The 21199-nt window shown below is 36.3% G+C and overlaps 1 long non-coding RNA gene across 2 annotated transcripts; it reads right to left on the reverse strand.

The window, feature by feature from the left end:
- Positions 1-1433: 1433 nt before the first annotated feature.
- On the reverse strand, positions 1434-9141 carry LOC102157264. 2 transcript variants are annotated; one of them, XR_005356367.1, is made up of 5 exons: positions 9105-9141; positions 5723-5833; positions 4183-4503; positions 3178-3328; positions 1434-1448 (listed from the first exon to the last, which is right to left on the reverse strand). It is a non-coding gene; the product is annotated as an uncharacterized LOC102157264 (long non-coding RNA). The 2 variants fall into 2 exon arrangements; XR_005356366.1 differs by lacking the exon at positions 9105-9141 and adding an exon at positions 8868-9084.
- Between the last annotated feature and the right edge of the window lie 12058 nt (positions 9142-21199).

Genomic DNA, 21199 nt, shown 5'->3' on the forward strand with positions numbered 1-21199 from the left:
TGCCCAGAAGTCAGTGGCATTTCTATACACTAACAATGAGACTGAAGAAAGAGAAATTAAGGAGTCAATCCCATTTACAATTGCACCCAAAAGCATAAGATACCTAGGAATAAACCTAACCAAAGAGGTAAAGGATCTATACCCTAAAAACTATAGAACACTTCTGAAAGAAATTGAGGAAGACACAAAGAGATGGAAAAATACTCCATGCTCATGGATTGGCAGAATTAATATTGTGAAAATGTCAATGTTACCCAGGGCAATATACACGTTTAATGCAATCCCTATCAAAATACCATGGACTTTCTTCAGAGAGTTAGAACAAATTATTTTAAGATTTGTGTGGAATCAGAAAAGACCCCGAATAGCCAGGGGAATTTTAAAAAAGAAAACCACAGCTGGGGGCATCATAATGCCAGATTTCAGGTTGTACTACAAAGCTGTGGTCATCAAGACAGTGTGGTACTGGCACAAAAACAGACACATAGATCAATGGAACAGAATAGAGAACCCAGAAGTGGACCCTCAACTTTATGGTCAACTAATATTAGATTATTTATTTATTTATTTATTTATTTATTCATGAGAGACACAGAGAGAGAGAGAGAGAGACGCAGAGACACAGGCAGAGGGAGAAGCAGGCTCCATGCAGGGAGCCAGACGTGAGACTCGATCCCAGGTCTCCAGGATCACACCCTGGGCTGAATGCGGGCTAAACTGCTGAGCCACCCAGGGACCCCCCCTGTATTAGCATTTAATCATAATCCACTCTGGTCCTTTTTATCCATTATTTTATATCTTTGATCTCATTCTATAGGTAACTTTTAAAAAATATTTTATTTATTTATTTGACAGAGAGTATACAAGCGCAGGAGTGGGGGAGCAGCAGGCAGAGGGGGAGGGAGGGAGAGGGAGAAGAGGGTTCCCTGAACCAGGAGCCCATTGAGGGGCTTGATGCCAGGACCCTGGGATCATGACCTGAGCTGAAAGCAGATGCTTAACCGACTGAGCCACCCAGGCACCCCTACATATAACATTTTATACCCTAATTTTATATTTTACATGAAATACTAGGCATTTTATGATACTATTTAAAATATTTTACAGATATTTGAGTGCTACATTTTTTATTCTAATTTGTTTAATATCACCATAATTTTTGGAAACTTTATTCCCCCACAATTGTAATATTACAAACAGCAATGCAATGAATGTCTTTGGCAGACAACCCGTTCTTCTTTTCAGATCATTTCCATCATTCGAATCCCAGAAACAGAATTTTGGAGGTGAGTGTCACAAATTATTTTCAAGGCTCTCCCATTGTCCTCCGCGTTGCTTCTTCAGGGCTGGAACCACTTTGCATTGCTTCCAGCTGTGTCGCGCAGGTCTATGTCTCTGTGCTCAAGCTCCAGAATTGAATGTTCTCATTTTTTTACAGTTCTGTTAATCTGATAGGTTAAAAATAGTATCTCATTGTTATTCCAACTTCCATTTCTCTGATAATGAGCAGAGTTGAAAAATGATCAAATGTTTATTAGCCACTGATGTGTCTGTGTCTGAAATTGTCTTACTTCCCTTCTCCCTTTATTTATGAGGAACTTAATTATTTTATTATTACCTTTTGTCATGAGCTCTTTTCTTATTAAGGATATCACCCTTTGTCCTGTTTAGAGCAAATATTTCCCAGGGTTTATTTGCCTGTCAAGCAATTTTGGAGAAATTGTAATTTGTATGGGAAGTACTTACTGAGCTTCCCCTTTGTTATTTCGGCCACTCCTTTTGAGCTTAGAAAAATTCTCACCCTGATCTAGATTTGATTCTTCTTTATTTCCATTTACTCTTCCTGCTCCTTATGATTTACCAATGTTTAAACAAGCCTCAATTCTTTTCAGTCAGGCCAAGATATATACTGCCGGGCTTTAATAGAAAATTTTAATTTATATTTTGTTTTGTTCTTCTGCTTGGGAATTCTATTGCTACTATTGATTGTCCATTTTAATAAGGTGCTTCTGTTTCAAGGCAATTATGCAAAGGACACAATTGTGTACATAAATAATGAAGAAAAAATGCTTTTTCTTTCACTTCATTGTTCAGATAGAGAAATGCTAATTTTTACTCAAGCATGAGACACACCCCATTTTTCACCAATAAATTGCTAAAAATACATACATTGCTTTTGTCTAGGTTAATGATAGAAATAAATTGAAGTTTTGAATTATTAAAATCTTTGTTTTCCAGGTAACTATGTGTAGCATCTGGCATCTACAAGATTAATTCTAAAGAATTTCTTTGAAATGTTAACCAAAAATTCAGTGATAAGGGCTACAATAATTTTGCAGTGCAAAAGAAAATGCCAAGCAAACTTTCCAGACAATGGACTATTTATCACAGTTTGCAGAGGTGGAGCAAATACATAATTTTTTGATCCAGTTGACACATTCAATTATCTTCTAAAAATTTCTATCATAGGACTCCTTTTAGCCATTTACTGGGTACAAAAATGTTATCCATAATTACAGATATTTCATGGGCCTTCTATCAAAAGCCCAAGAATCCTTTCCCAGGGGCTTTCTGTCTTCCAGACAAACTGGAAAAAGAAAATAAATGCTTGGCAATCAAGACTTGCAAAGTGGCTGTGAGGGGCAGTCAAGGAACTGACAGAGGAAAACAAGGAAAAAATATGTCCATCAGAGCCTACGGTTTGGGCTTACAGAAGAAAAAATTTGCTGTATATCATAGACTCACAGATGTCTGGGACTGAAAGGGATTTTGTGAACATTAATTTAGTCTATCTCCCTTAGTTTTGCTAAAAGCAATAAAATTTTCAAAATCTGTGTGCATATCTTCAAGATCAAAATGTAATATGGTGGAAAAATCAGAAGCTAGGTTTGAGGTCATCCCATCATTCTCTAATAACATTTTTAGGGGTAACAATGTGTTTAACCCAAAAAATCCTGGATTCTTTTTTGAAAGTATAAGGTTATTACACTTACCTGGCTGGGTTCTTGTGGTGTTTAATGGGATAGAAGTTCCTTATTAACAATAAATGCCAGTCATTTTTCTTTCTTTCATTCTCCATACTGAGAGTGGGTGAGACAAGCTGTCAACTAAACCTTAAGATATTTCAATATTTATCAGCCTTCTAAGGTGGAAAACCTTCCTGCATGCTCAACTTACATTTATCAGGTTCTAGCTTTTGCTCTTTCCCTCTGGTTTTTTAGCCAATGGAATTGTGGAGCAGAGATAATCTAACTTGGCAATCTTCCATCCCATGTTTCTGTAGAGCTGATAGCTTCATTCATGAATGGTCAATAGGTCTTCTTCTGGGCTTGAAAAATGAATGGAAGACAGAAAGAAGGTTGTTTTGCCAAGTGACATCTGACAAAGATCTTCTTTTTTGCTTCATATTTCATATCCAGCTCCCCTACCTCCATCCTAGTGATCTACTGTGTCTAGTAGGGAATTCCTAAGACATGACACCTAGTTTTCTGTTGGACTAGCCTCTTTAAGTTGTCTATCCCATCACAGCAAAGGTCAAGCAATGTATTTTGTGAATCATTTCCATTGTCCGTGAGTTATTCTGTGGTAATGAACCTGGCATTTGATGCCAGCCTTCCTTCTAATAAATGTCAATTGACTATGTTCAATGCTTTTCTGTTTTGCTTAAAATGCATGAGACTGATTAGTGTAAAGCAAAAGTCTTTTCATGTGTGGAAATACTAAAGTAGGGGGTACTTAATAAGACATCTTTCCATTTTTTATATTAAAAAACCCCGATGCTCAGAGATGTCCAAGGAATTACTAAAATGGTAAATTAGTTAGTCAATATACAGCAAGGAATGAACTGTGTTTGGTCACTCATTTATTTTCTATTTCCAAGCTGGTGAAAATAATTGGACAACTTAGGTAATTGTCTTTGAATTCATCTTTTAAAACCACACATCCAAGTCACTCTATGATTGGGAAAAGCCTAATATTACTTGAGAGACAGTGGCTAGGCAGTCCCTGGCATGGATTGACAACCAAACAAAATCAGTGGAAAGAATAAATGATTTTTCTTTTTAAAATGATTTTTCTTTACTATTATTACTACTACTACTAATGATAATAATAAATTAATATAGCTTTCTTATTATAGTGTGATAGTTAAAATTATTGTTTGTCAAATATACACTTCCTTACCTGTTCTGCAGTGGGTGAAATTCATCCTACCACATTGTGTTGAGGTTGCCATGTGACTTGCTTTGACCAATGGAATTTTAGCAGATGTGATGTAAACAGAAGGTTTAAATGTGCTTATGACTTTTGGCTTAGCATGGTGTTTCAGTGACCCATCAAGAGAAGAACACAATCCAGATAGCTATTGAGTCTTAGCCTTGGCCATGGAATAAACACATATGGAACATAACTGAATCCAACAAGCATCCTAGAGTCAAGCCCAGTTGAACCACAGCTCAAGCACAACTGGCTAGTCAAGCACAACTTGTGTTCAACCTGCAGACTCTTGAACAAAAGAATAAATGTGAATCATTGTAAGCTACTGAATTTTGAGTAGATTATTATGCAGTATCATTGTAGCAATAGTTGCTAATACATACAACTAGCCTTTGCATATGAACTATTTGACAGATACTATGCTTAACATTTTAATAATCACACTTTTTAAAAAAAATTTTTATTTATTTATGATAGTCACACACACACACACAGAGGCAGAGACATAGGCAGAGGGAGAAGCAGGCTCCATGCACCGGGAGCCCGACGTGGGATTCCATCCCGGATCTCCAGGATCGCGCCCTGGGCCAAAGGCAGGCGCCAAACCGCTGCGCCACCCAGGGATCCCAATAATCACACTTTAATCTGAAAATAATACCATGAGATAGGTGATATCATTTAATCCTAAATTTCAAATAAGGATGCAGAGCTTCAGAAGGGTTAGGAAATTTACCTAAGGACAAGATAACAAGGAGCTGAAACATGATTTGAATCAATGAGTCAATGTCTTTCTGATTCCAACATCTTTGTTATGCTTTAACCAGATATTTCTTTTAAATTTTCACTTGAAATGGAGGGAATGAAAGTTGTGTTTGATGCTTAGCAAGGTGGTTAGGTTGTAGTATGGAGCCAAACAACTGTTTCTCAGCTCTTCTGTTTCATTCCCAACTATTATCACAAATGAGTTTGTAAGGGTTCCATTTCAACTTTTGCCGAGACTTGGGCTGATGCAGCTCTTAGAAATTCACTTTACAAAGCAATTGATAAAGAGTTCTCCAAGAGAGACTGACCAATAATTTCTCAGATAACTTCCACAGCAAAACACTATCAAGCTTAGGAGAGGCCATGACAAAAATGAATAATAAAGCCCTTTTGATCTTCAGGATCAACTCTTAAGCCCTCTGGAGCAATGAAATTATTTCCACACAAATTATTCCAGCTGTGAGGGTGGTGAGAAAACAACTCCACCACATATTCTTATTTCCAATAAAGGACAACTTATTTAGAATTAGCTCCTTCAGAGTTCTTTTGTCTTTATCAGTGTTTACATGAGGGCTTCAAAACAACCTCAATGTGTCCCCATAATTAATTTCAAAAAGGAGAGAAATCCTCCGCTTAAGCCCTGGCTATATCCTATTTCTCTGATTCCTTCTACTCATCTCTTTTCCTACAAACTCTGGCATCAACAAGACTTGGCAAAAACGTTGAGGAAAGGGCTACATTTTACCTCCACAACCTCAATGACGGTATTTTCTTGATATTTCCAAAAAGGCAGAGGATGGAATTTCTTTGAATGGTAAGCTGGAAATGCCATCTTCTAAGAGAATTTGATCTTCCCCTGAGAATAGGAGGGAGGTAGATAATGAGTAGGAGAGGTTAGAGCCCAGCTACAATGCAATGTCCAAAATAGGTGGCATCTATAAATATTAAGTCTAGGGTTTATGACTTTTATGAAGGATATTTCTGATGCCCAGGAAACTGACCAATGGGAGCTGGAATCAATATTCAACAATAGTATTATGTAACCAAAGGTGCATACATATATTGATCACCAAGGACCTGACTGTTCATTTTCTGCTCTGCATATGGCTGAAAATCTTGTAATCCCATGGTAGGATTAGAATCACAAAAATCACTGAGATATTCTGTGAGTGGAGGATCCTAACATACTGTTCATTCATTCACTTATTCATTCATCTACTTGACAAATATTTACTAAGAATCTATGATGTGAAAAACATTGTCTTTTCTCCAAGAATACAGCAATGAACAAAAGAAACAAAGTCTCTTACAGATCTTATATTCTGAAGTGACAGATGAGAAAGAGATAAATATAGAATATAAGTTAGCACTGTGGAAAAAAAGTAAAAGAGAGTAAGAGGATGGAATAGAATAATTTATATAGAGTCGACAGATAAAGCCTCTCTTAGAGACATTTAAATAAAGACCTCAATAAAAGGAGGGCACAAACCATAGGAATATCTAGGGGAAAAGTGTTCTGGCCAAGCAACAGAATTGTGAGTATTCACTTGGTGTGCTCAACAAGGCTATTATGTATGTGGAACAGTGAGAAGGAGTCACAGCGGTAGAAGGTGAAGTCTGAGAAGCAGATGGGAGGCAGATTATGTAGCATCTTATAGGACCTTATCAGAATTTGGAATTTATTCTGGTAATATCAGATGCTACAAGAAGGTTTTGAGCAGGGAAATATCATGATCTGACTTTATGTTTAAAGAAGTCCTCTGACTACTGTATCAAGAGATAATAGCATGGTAAAAGTAGAAGTAGAGAAGCCAGATAAAAAATTATGTAATAATTAAGTCAAGGCATGATGTGGTTGTTTAAAAGAGACTGACAGCAGTGTAAGAGATGAGAAATGGTTAGAGTTTGGATATATTTTGGAATTAGAACCAACAGATTTTTATAAGGTATTGGATTTAAAATATGAGAGGAGAGGATTCAAAGATGACTCCCAATTTTTACTTTTATTTAAGCAACCAGGTGCACTATAGTGCCCTTTACTATATGGGAAATACTGAGTTTCATGTTAGCTTAGGCTGCTTTAGCAAAATACCATAAATCAGATGGTGTAAACAACAGTCACTTATTTCACTCAATTCTGAAGGCCGAGAAGTCCAAGATCAAGGTTTCATGGGCATATTTGGATGCTGGTGAGGTCCCTCTTCCTGGTTTTTGCTCTACTCTCACATTACAGAGGTGGAGGGAAGGGGCTCTATCTTTTCCTCTTGTCATATGGACACTGATCCCATTATGGGGCTCTTCCCTCATAATCTCATCTAAGCCTAATCACATCCCAAAGGCCCCACCTCCAAATACCACTACACTGGATTTAGGCTTTCAATATACAAAGTTTGAGGGGATACAAACATTCATCGACCACAGCATGGTAAGAAGGGATGGTTAGTGTGGGCAGGAGAGAACTCAAGGATTCTATTTTCAGTTGGCTGTTAGACATGCAAGGAGAAATGTTACATGGAGAATTGAATACACATGTCTGGAGTTCAGAGAAGAGGTGTTGACTGGAGCTAGAAATTTGGGCATCCTCAGAGTATCCACCAGAGGAACAAATAAGTGCAACATTTAGAGGCTGACATAAGAGGAGTCAACAAGATAGCCTGAAAGGGAAACCCAGTGATGTTGAAGGTAAGGTAGGAGGTGGATGTTTCAGAGGCCAAGGGGACAAAGTATTTCAAGAAGTAGGGAGTAACTGGCTTCCTAAAATGGTGCCAGTCAAGTAAGAGGAAGACTGTGCATAGATTGTGGATGAAGCAATGTAATTTCACTGATGATGGCTACAAAAGCTTTTTTCTGGAGTGATGAGGGGAAAGAGCATTAAAGGAGTTGGTCCAGGAGAGAGTGGGAACATGTGAAAGAGACCACAGTGAGAATAGGGAACTCTCAGGAATTTTGCAACAAGGCTGCAAAGCAGGTTGAGATTAGAGTCAAGACAAGTTTGTACTTATCTTTTTGTGTGAAATATAGGAGACAAAATAACATATTTTTCTGCTGCTGAAAATGATCTGGAAGAGAGGAAATACTTGATGATATAGAAGAGAGAGAACAGGATTGATGGTGGAGTTAATGGTGATGAGTGTTCTTGGGCCATCAGATCCAGTCACATATGGAGGATCTGGTCCTGGGCCATACTATGGATATGATTCATGTAACAGGAGAGGAGGCAGGCAATGGATCATTACAGATCAAGACAAATTAGGAAATTGAGTGGGAGAGTGAGGAAACACTCCTTATGGGTTCTGTTTTCCCAGCAAAATGAGGATCAGCCAACAGTTGAAACTGAGGATGAAGGATGTTCATCCTCATATTGGAGACTTAAGGAAATGGAGGGTAAGTAGTCACTCAGGACAATAGAAGACTGTGACAGAGACTATGGAGAGCCCCTTGGCAGTGATGAGAGCTCAATGAGGCCATGAATTTTAGTGTGGCCAGTCGGCCTGGGTGTGAGGATTTTGTTTTCTTGAATCACATTCAGCTTGCCCATTGAAGGCAGGGAGTGGGGTCGAACTTAAGTGGAGTTTAACCAAGCAAGTATGACAAAGGGGGAGGGGCCAAAGATGTTGAGTTAACAACCCCTTGACAGGACTATGATGTCGAAGAATTCATTGAACAATCTCTAAGCATTTTTTAAAAAGTCTCTCAAGAACAATTTTTTTTTACTACTTAGAATAGAGTGAGTTGTACTGTCTTAGAGGTAGCTTATGATTAGTTTTATTATTGATATCAAGCATGTGTACAGTCATATTTCACAATGCCAATAGTAATAGCCATTGAAGACAAAATGGCAGAAATCTTATGTTAAACTGATAATAACCCAGTTGTAGCAAGGTAAGTACCTTATAATAATATTCATCCCAATGTGCCAATAGAAGAAATCCAGAGTCACAGAATAAACTCTTCTATCAATCTTCATAAAATGCAAGAGGGTAAAATCATAGAGAATCAAACCTCTCTCTCTCAGTTTCCACTCTGTAGGCAGGTCTTTCTTGCTACTAAGGATATTTGTTTAGAATAAATTATTTTTCAGTTTTCTTCCTTCCATCACTTCCTCCCTACTTTACTTTTTTTGTTACCTTTCTCTTTCTGCCTTGCTTTTCCTTTTCTTTCTTCTTTCTTTCTTTCTTTCTTTCTTTCTTTCTTTCTTTCTTTCTTTCTTTCTTTCTTTCTTCTTTCTTTCTTTTCTTTCTTTTTTTCTTTCTTAATATCGAGACTTATCATCAAAAAAGAAAGAAAAAAGCCTTGTAAAAAACTTGTAGAATTTAGCTATTCATGTGTGCTAAATCCACCATTTTCTCTCTGCTCTCCAGAGCATTAGCTGATTACATCACTTCAGAACTTGGAGAGTTACCATGGTAACAGCTTTCCAACCTTTTCCTTTGAAAAGAATCCCTCCTGCCCTAAGAGAAATCACCTGCAAGTAGCTGTCCAGCTGCCTTTGTTCTGCTCACCGTCTTCACCCATTATCGGCAGTCAGACTTAGGTCAAGAGCCTTGCCAACGACCTATGAAGTAGGGCAGCATCTAGAGTGCTGGTTCAGGGCTGGAGTTTGCTCTCCTCCACACTTCTGCCTCCCCTCCTCCACTTGCTCTTGCAGTATGGGGATTGAAACCAGGGGGAGAGGGCACAGCAAAGTCTCTTCTCAAAACCACCTGGATTCTTTTTAGCGGCTGCCCAGCTGCTAAGGAATTGAGTCCCTGTCCTAGAATTTTACAGAGTCCCTCCTCCATGAGAGGGGAGTTTTTCTCTTTATTGATTTGCCAACAGCAAAAGCAGCAACCCCAACCACCTGCCACTTAAACAAGAGCAGATTTATTACATTTGGCCTAAGGATACTTGTTACAATTGGAATATTGTATGTGTCAGTCAGGAGGAAGTTTGGCTATGATGCTTTGCATTGTTAATGGATCAATGCTGTCTCACTTCCTACTTACTTTCAATGTGCCTTCTTCCCAGCATGGTGGCCTAGTCTTCCTTCCTGGTCCATCATTTGTCCTCTGACTGTAATCATGGAAACAGATTAGATTAGTCACTTAATGGTGAGGTGATATATGAACTTGATCCCTGACATGAAGGGTCCCCCATTGTCTTTGTATGGCTCACTTTTTTGCCACATTGAAGGGCTGGCATTTATTCTCGGTCTTACCTGCTCCTTTCTTACCAACTGTCAGGGAGAGGAGAGTCAGCTAGGGGTACTACTTCAGGTACTATCCACATGTCTGTGACTGGCTGCTAGCTTGGAGAACAACTTTTCTGTTAACTTTGGTTTTGGAAACCAGAATTATTTCTTGGCTTTTGGGACCCTTTTTTTTTTTTTTTAGTAGAACTATTACAATTGGCAAATAAATGATTACAATTTGAGAGATGTAAATTTGTATACCACGTCTGATTTTGTTTTTTTGATGGCTGACAACTTTGAAACCTCATTTCTCCCTCTTCCTCTTCTGCTCCGCATCCTGGAAAGCTAATAAGAAAGTCTGAGTGCTCCCTCCTTGGCACTGGTGGAAGTTTCAAAATCCACATAAGTCCCTTCCTGTATGTAAGAGCCTTCATCCTGGCCTCAATTCCTAACTGCAGTAAAAATCCCAAACCAGTTTCTTTCCTTACTCTCTCAAGCTACTTTTAGATCAGCAGGAGAGATATTCCCTACCCTTTTCAGAAAACTTCATTATGTAACTAAAAACTTTTTCATACCTTTTTAGTGAGTGTGTGGAGTCGGGCTGGCTATCTAAGCCAAATTTTGAGTGGGGATCCATCTTATTTTTTGTATTATATCCACACAATTTTTACAAAAATTTGCATATAAGGGGAATGAGAAAAGGAACTTTCCATGCAAGAATAGAATTATTTTAATGGTAAAAACTTGCCCATCTTTCCATCCAGTAAAGAGAGGTTGAAGGGCTAGACTGGCTTAGGTTCTGTGTTTTCTGAGCCCGGACTAAACATTAAGCAGGTAGAGGCTTGCCCACACAATGATAAGCCAAGTCTCATTCAGGGGAGAATCCAAACTCCATCCTTGCAAGCTGTTCAATTGTCCATTGCCTAAAGGAGGTTGGAAGAATAGAAGGCAAGGGGACATGGCAGGGACAATGGAAGGGAAGCAACAAGTGACTTGCGTGAAATGACTTAAAGCATACACACTGAGGTTGGAAACAGAGCTAGAAAAAATTGAGCTGTAGGAACAAGGGACTTTTATAGGGAATCTGTAGGCTCAGCTTTGGGTAAAGAAGGAGCCAAAGGTTTTAAGAAGCTCCTCTTCTAAGTCCAAAGGTCATGTTTGGAACCTGTGGCACACTTGTTCCCATTTCATCTGGCAGTTACAACTGGTACTTGCCACAGATGCTGTGGAAGGCAGCAAGACCCATGAAAGGGTTGCTCAGGTGATGATGGCTGGAGGTGGAGGGATTGAGCAATGGTTAGGAACATGACCTCTAGCACCAGACTTCCTGTGTGTGAAAGTGTGAATTCTGCTCTGCCACATGTGAGTTAGGTGATTTTGAGCAAGCCGCATAAAACTAGAAAAAGTTAACTTAAATTTTAAAGACCATCTTTGGGAAAATAGAAGCATTACATAATATGTTCAATTCATCAAAGAGATATGTATGTATGTACCTTGTAACATAGGCTCAAAACATTCAAAGCAAAATTGATAAAAATAAGGAAAGTAATCTATCTGGCACCCAAGTGGAAGTTTTCAACACAGCTCTCCCAATATTGATAAGTAAGCAATAAAAATCAAAGAAAACACAAGGAACTTCAAAAACACAGTTAATACACTAACTTTTACATCAAACAGATTTGGCCCAATGATTCAGAAGATACATTTTTCTCAAGCACACATAGAATATTTACAAAAATTATTTCACTATCAGGCCATAAAGCAAGGCTCAGAAAATATCAAAGGATAAGTAACATAATAAAACACATTTTCCAAACTGAAATAACGAAGTTAATTTTTAGAAACATAATTTTTAAAATTTTTATGTATTTAAAAGTTTAGGAATGCATTTCTAAATAACATATGAGTCAGAGAAGAAATCATCATAAGAGATATACAATACATAGATAAGACTCCCAGAAGATCACACAGGAGAAAATCTAGGTGAACCTGCATTTGGGAGTGACTTTTTAGATAAAACACTAAAAGCATGATCCACAAAAGAAAAAATTGATACATGGGACTTCATTAAAATTAAAAACTTGTGCTCTACAAAAGACGTTGTTCAAAAAATGAAAAGACAAGTCAAAGAAGAAAGTTTTCACAAAACATATGTCTGATAAAGGATTGGTGTCAGATACATACAAATAATAAGAAAACAAACAACCTGATTAAAAAATGGGCAAAAGGTCTGAACAGACCAGATACTTCACCAAGGAGACATACATATGGCATATAAGCATATGAAAAAAGGCTCCACATCACATGCCATTAAGGAATTGTATGCTATTGTATACTATTAAAACAATTTTAGAATGGCTACAGTTCAGAACACTGACAACACCAAATATTGGCCAGGATTTGGAGCAACTTGAACTCTCATTAATTGCTGCTGGGAATGCAAAGTGGTGCAGCCACTTTGGAGGACAGTTTAGTGGATTCTTACAAATGGAGAAGTACTCTTGTCATATGATCCGGCAATTGTTCCCCTTGGTATTTACCCTAATGAGATAAAATATATGTCTACATAAAACCCTGTACATGAATGTTTATAGAAGTTATATTCATAATTGACATAACTTGGAACTAACCAAGATATCCTTCAATAGGTGAATGGATAGACAAACTACAGCATATCCATACAATGGAATACTATTTAGAAAAAGAAAGGAAAGGGGACTCCTGGGTGGCTCAGCGGTTTAGAGCCTGCCTTTGGCCCAGGGTCCTGGAGACCTGGGATCGAGTCCCATGTCAGGCTGCCTGCAGGGAGCCTGCTTCTCCCTCTGTCTGTCTCTGCCTCTCTCTCTCTCTCTCTGTGTCTCTAATGAATAAATAAATTAAATTTTAAAAAAAAGAAAAAGGAAGAAAAGAAAAAGAAAATAAGGAAAGAAAGACTTATGCCATGGAAAGACACGGAAAAACCTTAAATGAACACTGTTAAGTGAAAGAAGCCAGTCTGGAAAGGCTGCATGCTGTATGATTCCAACTATATGACAGTCTAGAAAAGGCAAAGCTATGGGGACAGTTAAAAAAATCAGTGGTTTCCAGAGGTTTGGTGGCGGGGAGAGATGAATAGGTTGGAGCACAGGAGAATCTTTAGGGCATTGAAGCTATTTTGTATGATACTATAATGGTTGATATATGTTGTTATACATTTGTCAAAACCCACAGAATGTACGATGCAAAAAATGAATGTTGAGAAATATGGACTTCGGTTAATAATGCATCAATATTAGTTCATCAATTAAATGAACTTGCATTTGCATATATCTAATGCAAGATGTTAATAATAGGGAAACTGTGTGGGGTGGGGGATTAAAGGCATATATGAGAACTCTCTGTACTCTCCAATTTTTCTGGAAATTTAAAATTGCTCTCAAAAATAAGGTCTATTAGGCCTTTTAAAAAAAATTACATCTGGAGCTTACATTACATTTCTATTACACAGTATTGGTATAAAGGCTCTAGTCAGTTTAATAGCAAATTAAAAGCATAAGAATAAAAAGGAAGAAATAAAACTTGTATTTTATTGATGATAGAATCGTTTGCATAACCTTTTCAAGACCTATGGCCAAATTACTGGAAATAATAGGAGTTAATTAAATTAGATGAATGGAAAATTGCAACACAAAAGTGAAGTTCTGTTTCACTACTACGGAACACTTAAAATGTAATAAATAGAATTATCCACTTAAAATAATAACAAAATCTTGGAATAAACTTTTTTTCATAAAGCCATTAAAGAAGACTACAATAGAGATACACCATCTTTATGTATTGAAAGACTTAATATCACAAAGGTGCCAAATTTATTAGCTGCTGTCATTCTTGATATCTAGATATATGACTAGTACTGTTAGCTATTTTCAATATGCTTGCATTTATAGTTAATGTTTATAAGATTATCTTGATTTTATAGATAATTGATGCTCAGAGAGATTAAGGAATTAATATAAGGACATACAGTGCTAACAAGTGGCTGAGTTGAGGGTATATCAGGGTTTAATTCCACAGACTGTTCTTCTTTTTCCAAGAAATCTGCCTTGGGCTTTTAAACCAAATATCTCATTGCAAAGCTAGAAACAGCTTTGAGAATCATCCTCGATTTCTTTCCCCATCTCACCCCACAGCCAGTATTCCCGAAGTTCCATCAATTTTACCTCTTCATGTTTTTCAAATCATTCACTCTTCATCTTCCACAGGCAATAGCTTTTATTAAGTTAAACCTTCATCTTTTCCCTGGAATACCTACAATACCACTTCCTAACTAGTCTTTAACCTCTTCATTGCTGAGGGATCTGCAATCCTCTGCATAAAACCTTTAAATTCCTATAGTACCCATTGTCCTCAAGATAGAAATTCCTTCACCTGAAGCTTTGTAGCACATCCAGGCACCTGCAGCTCAGTTTACTTCTCCAGGTTCATGTCTAATTACTCCATGCTACAGCCTTCATGATTGATCATTCTTATATGTACCAAGCTATCTCCTGTCCCCTAAAGTCTGTTCATGTTCCCTTTTCTCTGCTTCCCTCAACTCTTACCCCTCTAGATTCTCAATATTAATACTCAGGAATCATCCTGAAATGAATATTGTCCTCCAGGAAGCCTTCCTTAACCCTTCAATGTCTAAGAACACTCATCCTTCATCTTCACCCTTATCTCACTGTATTGTAATTCATCTTTGACTTGATCACATCTCCATTGGACTTACTCCATGAAGGCAGGGGTATTGCCTGGCATAAAATATGAATTAGATACTTATATACTGAATGAATTCCTTTAGGTTTCACAAGTTAAACATTGAAAAGAAGACACCACACTCAACAATACATAGGCCCATGACTGCAGGTTGTTTGATATAAAGTTGGGCTGATCCAACAGGTTATATTAGTAAGTAGGAATGTAAGGAAATATACTAAAAATTTAAAAGTCTTCAAAGAACCAGAGCCCAAGATAATATTGATAATGATTGATAATCATTTATGAGGAGATTAATAAACCCTGAGGAGCATATTAAAGAGATTGATTGGCCAGCTTTGAGTTTTTACAGGACATGAAGTCAAGGGAATATTTCAGCTTCTGTCTGATTTTGACAATGAAACTTGAAATTAGGGCAGCCTTCACCCCAAGAATAAGGAAAATAAAGAGTGTAATCACGGTTAGCCACATTATCTGCTTTTCCTACCTCAAAACTGTTTCACGAGATACTAAAAATGAAACAAAACACTTTGGGCTGTCAGATTCAAGTGCTTCCTACAGAGAAGATAAATGCCTGGGACACCGTAGGAAGGTTTGGGGAGAAGGTTTGTTGAAAACCTGTATGGCTGACAGGAAGTGGTTAGTGCATTTCTCCCTGACATCTATATTGCATTTAAGCCTCATTATATTGAGTTCTATGAGGATAAAAGGCTGGTGAGACACTTTAGAAAATTGGGTAACATTTCTGAATTCAAATGTGTAGATTTTTTTTTTTTAAAGAGGCACAGGTGGGGATATATTCTTGCCTCTTCATCCCTTTGTTAACACCAGAAAAATGTATTGGGCTTGAATATTATAAACCCATGTAATGGAAAAAGATGACCAATTTGGAGAACATGCAGCATTTAAAAATTAGCAAGGTTTCTTTGTGTCCAAGAAGAGATATGATTAGCATACTCTTTATTTTTCTAAACTCAGATTGCTCACTCCTTCATAAAAAGCTGCCCCTGTCTAGAAACGGAAAGGGAGTTTGGGGCTAGGCTTGTTATCCCTCAGGCCTGGTAAACTGATTAACTCAATTTAAAAATCTTCAGGCCAGATTCACAAATATGGTCTAACGGTGAGAATATTAGCAAAAATGGAACAATTAGAAGATTGATTCTTTTATACTTTTTTCCTTGATCAAAGAAAAAAACAGTTCACAGGGAAAGCATGATTGTTCATTTCTGTGATCCTGTGTTTTTAATGTGAAAGGAATCCTTTAAATTCAAAACTCTTGGTATATATTATGATGTTACTCAACCACAGATGCAAAATGCAAGGGAGTCTAAGGCTGCTTCATGCAGAAGGTTTTCAGAATACAAGACAATTCATTGGTATCTTACAGCCTCCTTTCCCTTCTCTATGGAAGTGGCAATTATCCGAGTAGCTATTTAAGAATCCTATTATATTTTATTGACTTGAATTCAATTATATTCAATTGTATTGTAAACTCAACAAAGACAGAAATTGGAGAAATCAATTGCTTTCCAAAAATCAGTTAGAAAATGTAATATAGAAAGATCCCATGACAATAGCAAATTATAAAATACTTACAAAAAGCCTGAGGAAAATAACCTAGATCTATGTGAAGAAAATGATAAAGCCCTACCTACCGCAGTCATAAAACAACATCTTTTAAAAAAAGATGCTGCAAATTACGTTTCTGGATGGGAATACTCCATATTCAAGGATACACATTTATCTCAAATTGATCTGTAAATTCAGTTCAATTCTAATAAGAATCCCAATGGGATATTACATAAAACTTAAGTTAATTCTATATTTATCTGGAGGAATCAGTGCAGAAGTTTAAAAACAAACTTCTATAATTAATAAAACCACCATGACTATTTAAAAATATAAACAAACAAATAGATCAACCTACAAATTCCAGAAAGAAACCCATGCCTTCTTTGAAATTTAGTAGAAGATAAAGATGACAATTTCGGTGCAGTTTCAGTACAAAGATGAATGAACTTATTGAATAAATGGTATTTAAAAAATCTACTATACAAAGGCATGGATTGGCATAAGGCCACATTCATATCTTACCACACATTTAACTAAATATTAGGTAGAATGAAAATCTAAATGTAAAATTACAAATGTATTAGAAAAACAGGAACTTACTTTCCTAATCTTCAATAACAAAGGCCTTTTATAAATGATAACCTAAACCTGAGAAATAGTTATGAAAAAGATTGACATATTCAGTTACATTAATAAAAAAAACTTTAGAATTAATGAATTAATTTAGCAAGGTTGCAGGATACAAGGTGAATACACTGAATCCAACGTATACCTATATACTCATATCTATATACCTATATACTTGTAGCAAACAATTGGAAACTGAAATTGCCGCAAATTGATTTATAATACTGTCAAAAACCATAAAATACTTCAGGAAAGTTAACAAAAGATCAGCAGGACCTCTAAGCTGTAAACCAGGTAACACTGCTGAAAGAAAGTAAAGACCACAGAGTGGAAGGATACAATTTTCACAGATTGGGAGACTGAATATGGTTACACTGACTATTAGCAGAACAAATTTGGAGGACTGAAAGCACCTACCTTTGAGACTTACTCTAAAGCTATAGTAATTAAGACAGTGACCAAGTTTGACAAATCGATTAATAAAATAGAATATTTAACCCACAAATAGACCAGCACTAATATAGTTGACTTTTTACAAATGCAACCAAAGCAATCCAATATGGAAAGGAAAGTCTTTAAGTAAATGGTGGTGAAGTAACAGTGATATCCATGTGTAAAATAAATGAATTTCAACCCCCCTCTCTTGCTATACACCAAAATAAATGTAAATCTAAGACCAGATTAAAGATTTGATTAAAGCTATTGGAATGCTATCAAAAAAAGAAAATATTTGCAAAATCTATGTCTTACAAAGAACTATAATTCAAGATAATAAAATGTCAAACAATTCCCTAAAAATCGGCCTAAGATTTTAACAAATACTTCACAAACTTCCAATAAGCATCTGAAACATGAAAGTTTCTTTCGTGATTATTCATTGAGAAAATGCAAACCAAAACCATCCTAAACTACCAGTCCATATTCACCAGAATGGCTAAAATTAAGACTAACACCAAATATGAGCAAAGATGTGCAGTACCTGGAACTTTCATACGTTGTTGGTGGAGGTGTAAAATGATAATCACTTTAGGAAAAAGTTTGAGTTTCTCATAAAATTAAACATATACCTTCATTAATTAATTAATTAATTAATTAATGAATTCCACATGATATTACTCAAAAGAACTGGAAACACATACCTACAAAATATATCTACAAAAACGTAGCCACAAGTTTTTGTAGTTTTATTGGCAAAATAAAGCTTTATTCATAATAGCTCCAAACTAGAACCAGATGTCCAAACTCAGGAGCCCGGATAGAGAAAAACTTGTACTATGTTCATACAATGGACTGCTACACAGCAATAAAAAGGAACAAACTATAGGGGCACCTGGGGGCTCAGTTGGTTAAGTATCTGCCTTCAGCTCAGGTCATGATCACAGGGTCCTGGGATGGAGCCTCAAGTCAGGCTCCCTGCTCAGTGGGAGTCTGCTTCTCCTTCTTCTTCTGCTCCTTCGCACCCTATGCTTTCTCTCTCTCTCTCTCTCTCTCTCTCTCACACACACACACACAAATAAATAAAACCTTTTTTTTTTAAAGAACAAATTACTGATACATGAAATGTCAGGGATGAACCTCCAAAACATGATGCTGAGTAAGAAATTTTACACAAAAAAATATACACTGTGTGGTTTCACTTATATGAAGTTCTAAAACAGGCAAAAGTAATCTATGGTGGGAAAAATCAGAATAGTAGTTCTCTCTTGGGAGTAAGGACTAAGGGTGGTATTGATTGAGAATGGATATGGGGTAATTATAATATTTTGTATTTTGGTGAGGGCTTAGGCTACATAGATCTATGCCCTTGACAAAATCGTGTAATTAAAATTTGTATATTCTGGTGTTTGCTATTTTTTTTAATTATTGTGAAAGAAAACAAACAAATATTGGATTTTAGTTAATGAAATACATGTTGAAAATTCATTGGGAAGTGTGCTGGTGTCTGAAAATTACTTGGAAATAAAATCTGTTGAAGATGGATGAAAGGACAAATATATAATAATGTACATATTGTAAAGAGTCAGCTGTAGAATCCAGGTGGGAGATACATTAATTCTTCACTGTAAAATTCCTGCAAATTTTCTGCATGCGTAAATATTTTCATAATAGAATGCTGGAAGAAAACACCATTGAAAAGAATAAAGAACAGGAAAGAGAAAATAAGTATTTTTGACATCAATAAAACAAGGAAAGGAGTACAACCACAAGCCACAAGTCTAAAACATGATTGAATCTGTGGTTCAAAAGGGCAAAAACTTTCCCAAGAAGAACTGATACAAATAAATTAATACCAGACATAGCCTCTTGAATTGCTGAACTTCAAGGACAAAAGATAAATCTTACGGTCAACTGGGTAGAAAAATCCTGCCACATCAAGGAGAAAAAAATTGAAATTGACCTCATACTTCACCAAAACAGCCAATGCCAGATAACAGTGCAGTGATGTTTAACATGGCTCAGTTACTCTTGAAGGAAAACAAAGTGAAGCAAAATTAACAACACATACGTTCCCAAGAAAATAAGAACTTACTGTTTCCTGGATCCCTGAGCTCTTAAACTGGTTGAACCTAGTTAGCTATGATAAACCAAAACATAAATAGAAAATAAAATCTCAATAGGGAGAGGAAACAGTACAATTGGTGGAAACCTTGAACGTTATGATATGAAACTAAAAGAAGTAAAAAATGGTGCTTGAGAACAACCCATCTGACTATCTTATTTAGACTTATTTTACTTAAATATTTATTGTAGGGAACAGTAAATGTGGCCACAAAGGATCAAAATCAAAATTATATAAAAGGTATCTATTAAGTTTTTCTTCTCCCACATTCTCTATAAATACTATTCTGATTCATTTAGAAAATCACCTGTTTCTTTTTTAAATCTTTCCAGTATTTTTTTGTGTAACAGTTCATAAATACAAAGATTACTTTTATTTTACCATTTTCAGTCATGAGATAAGGGTATACCTGTGAAGTCAGTGTCATTGGTTTATCCATCACCTCCAAAAATTTCTTCCTGACCCCTTTGGTTTTTCCATGTTTTTATATTTACTTTTTTTGTGTGGTAAGAGCACTTCACATAAGATCTACCATCTCAGCAAATTTTTAGGTAGACAAAACAATATTGTTAATCAAAGGCCCTATGTTGTGCAGTAGATCTCCAGACTTGTTTATCTTACATAACTGAAACTTTCTACCCTTTAACATTAAATTCCCCAATTTTCCCTCCTCCCAGCCCCTGGTAACCACTATTCTCTCTCTGCTTCTATTAGTTTGACTTTTTTCAATCCCTAATATAAATGAGATCATGCAGTATTTGTCTTTCTGTGGCTCATTTCATTCAGCATGATGTCCTCTGGGTCCAGTGATGCAATTGCAAATGACAGGATTTCCTTCTTTTTTAAGGCCAAATTATATCCCACTGTCGATATATATCACATATAAAAAATCCATTCCTCTGTCAAGGAAAATTTTTTTATTATTTCCATATCTTGGCAGTTATGAATAATAATGCTGCAATGAACAACGGAGTGCAAATATCTCTTCAAGATTTAGATTTCAATTCAATCCGATTTCACATTTCAGTATATACCCAGAAGTGGAATTTCTGTATCAAAGGGTAGTTCTATTTTTTATTTTTTCAGGAGAAGAATCTTCATTTTGTTTTCCTTCGAAGCTATACCAATTCATCTTCCCATCAACATTTCACAAAGGGTTTCTTTTCCTTCACATTCCCACCAACACTTGTTTTTGTTTTGTTTTTTAAATAATTGCCATTCTATTGGGTGTGAGGTGATCTCTCATTGTGGTTTTGATTTGCATTTCCCTGTTGATTAGTAATGTTGAGCACCTTTCCATATTCTATTGGACATTTGTATTTCTTCTTTGAAATGTCTATTCAGGTCTTTTGTCCCTTTTTCAATCTGGTTATTTGGGTTTTCTGCTCTTGAGTTGAGGGGTTCCTTACATAGTTTAGATATTAACCCCTTATCAGCTGTATGGTCTGCAAATGTTTTCTTCATTCCATAGGTCATTTTCTCATTTTGTTAATTGTTTTCTTTGCTGTACAGAAGCTTTCTAGTTTGATGTTTATTTTTGGTTCTGTCTCCTGTGC

Source organism: Canis lupus, chromosome 3 (genome assembly GCF_011100685.1).
Source record: "Canis lupus familiaris isolate Mischka breed German Shepherd chromosome 3, alternate assembly UU_Cfam_GSD_1.0, whole genome shotgun sequence".
NCBI lineage: Eukaryota > Metazoa > Chordata > Mammalia > Carnivora > Canidae > Canis > Canis lupus.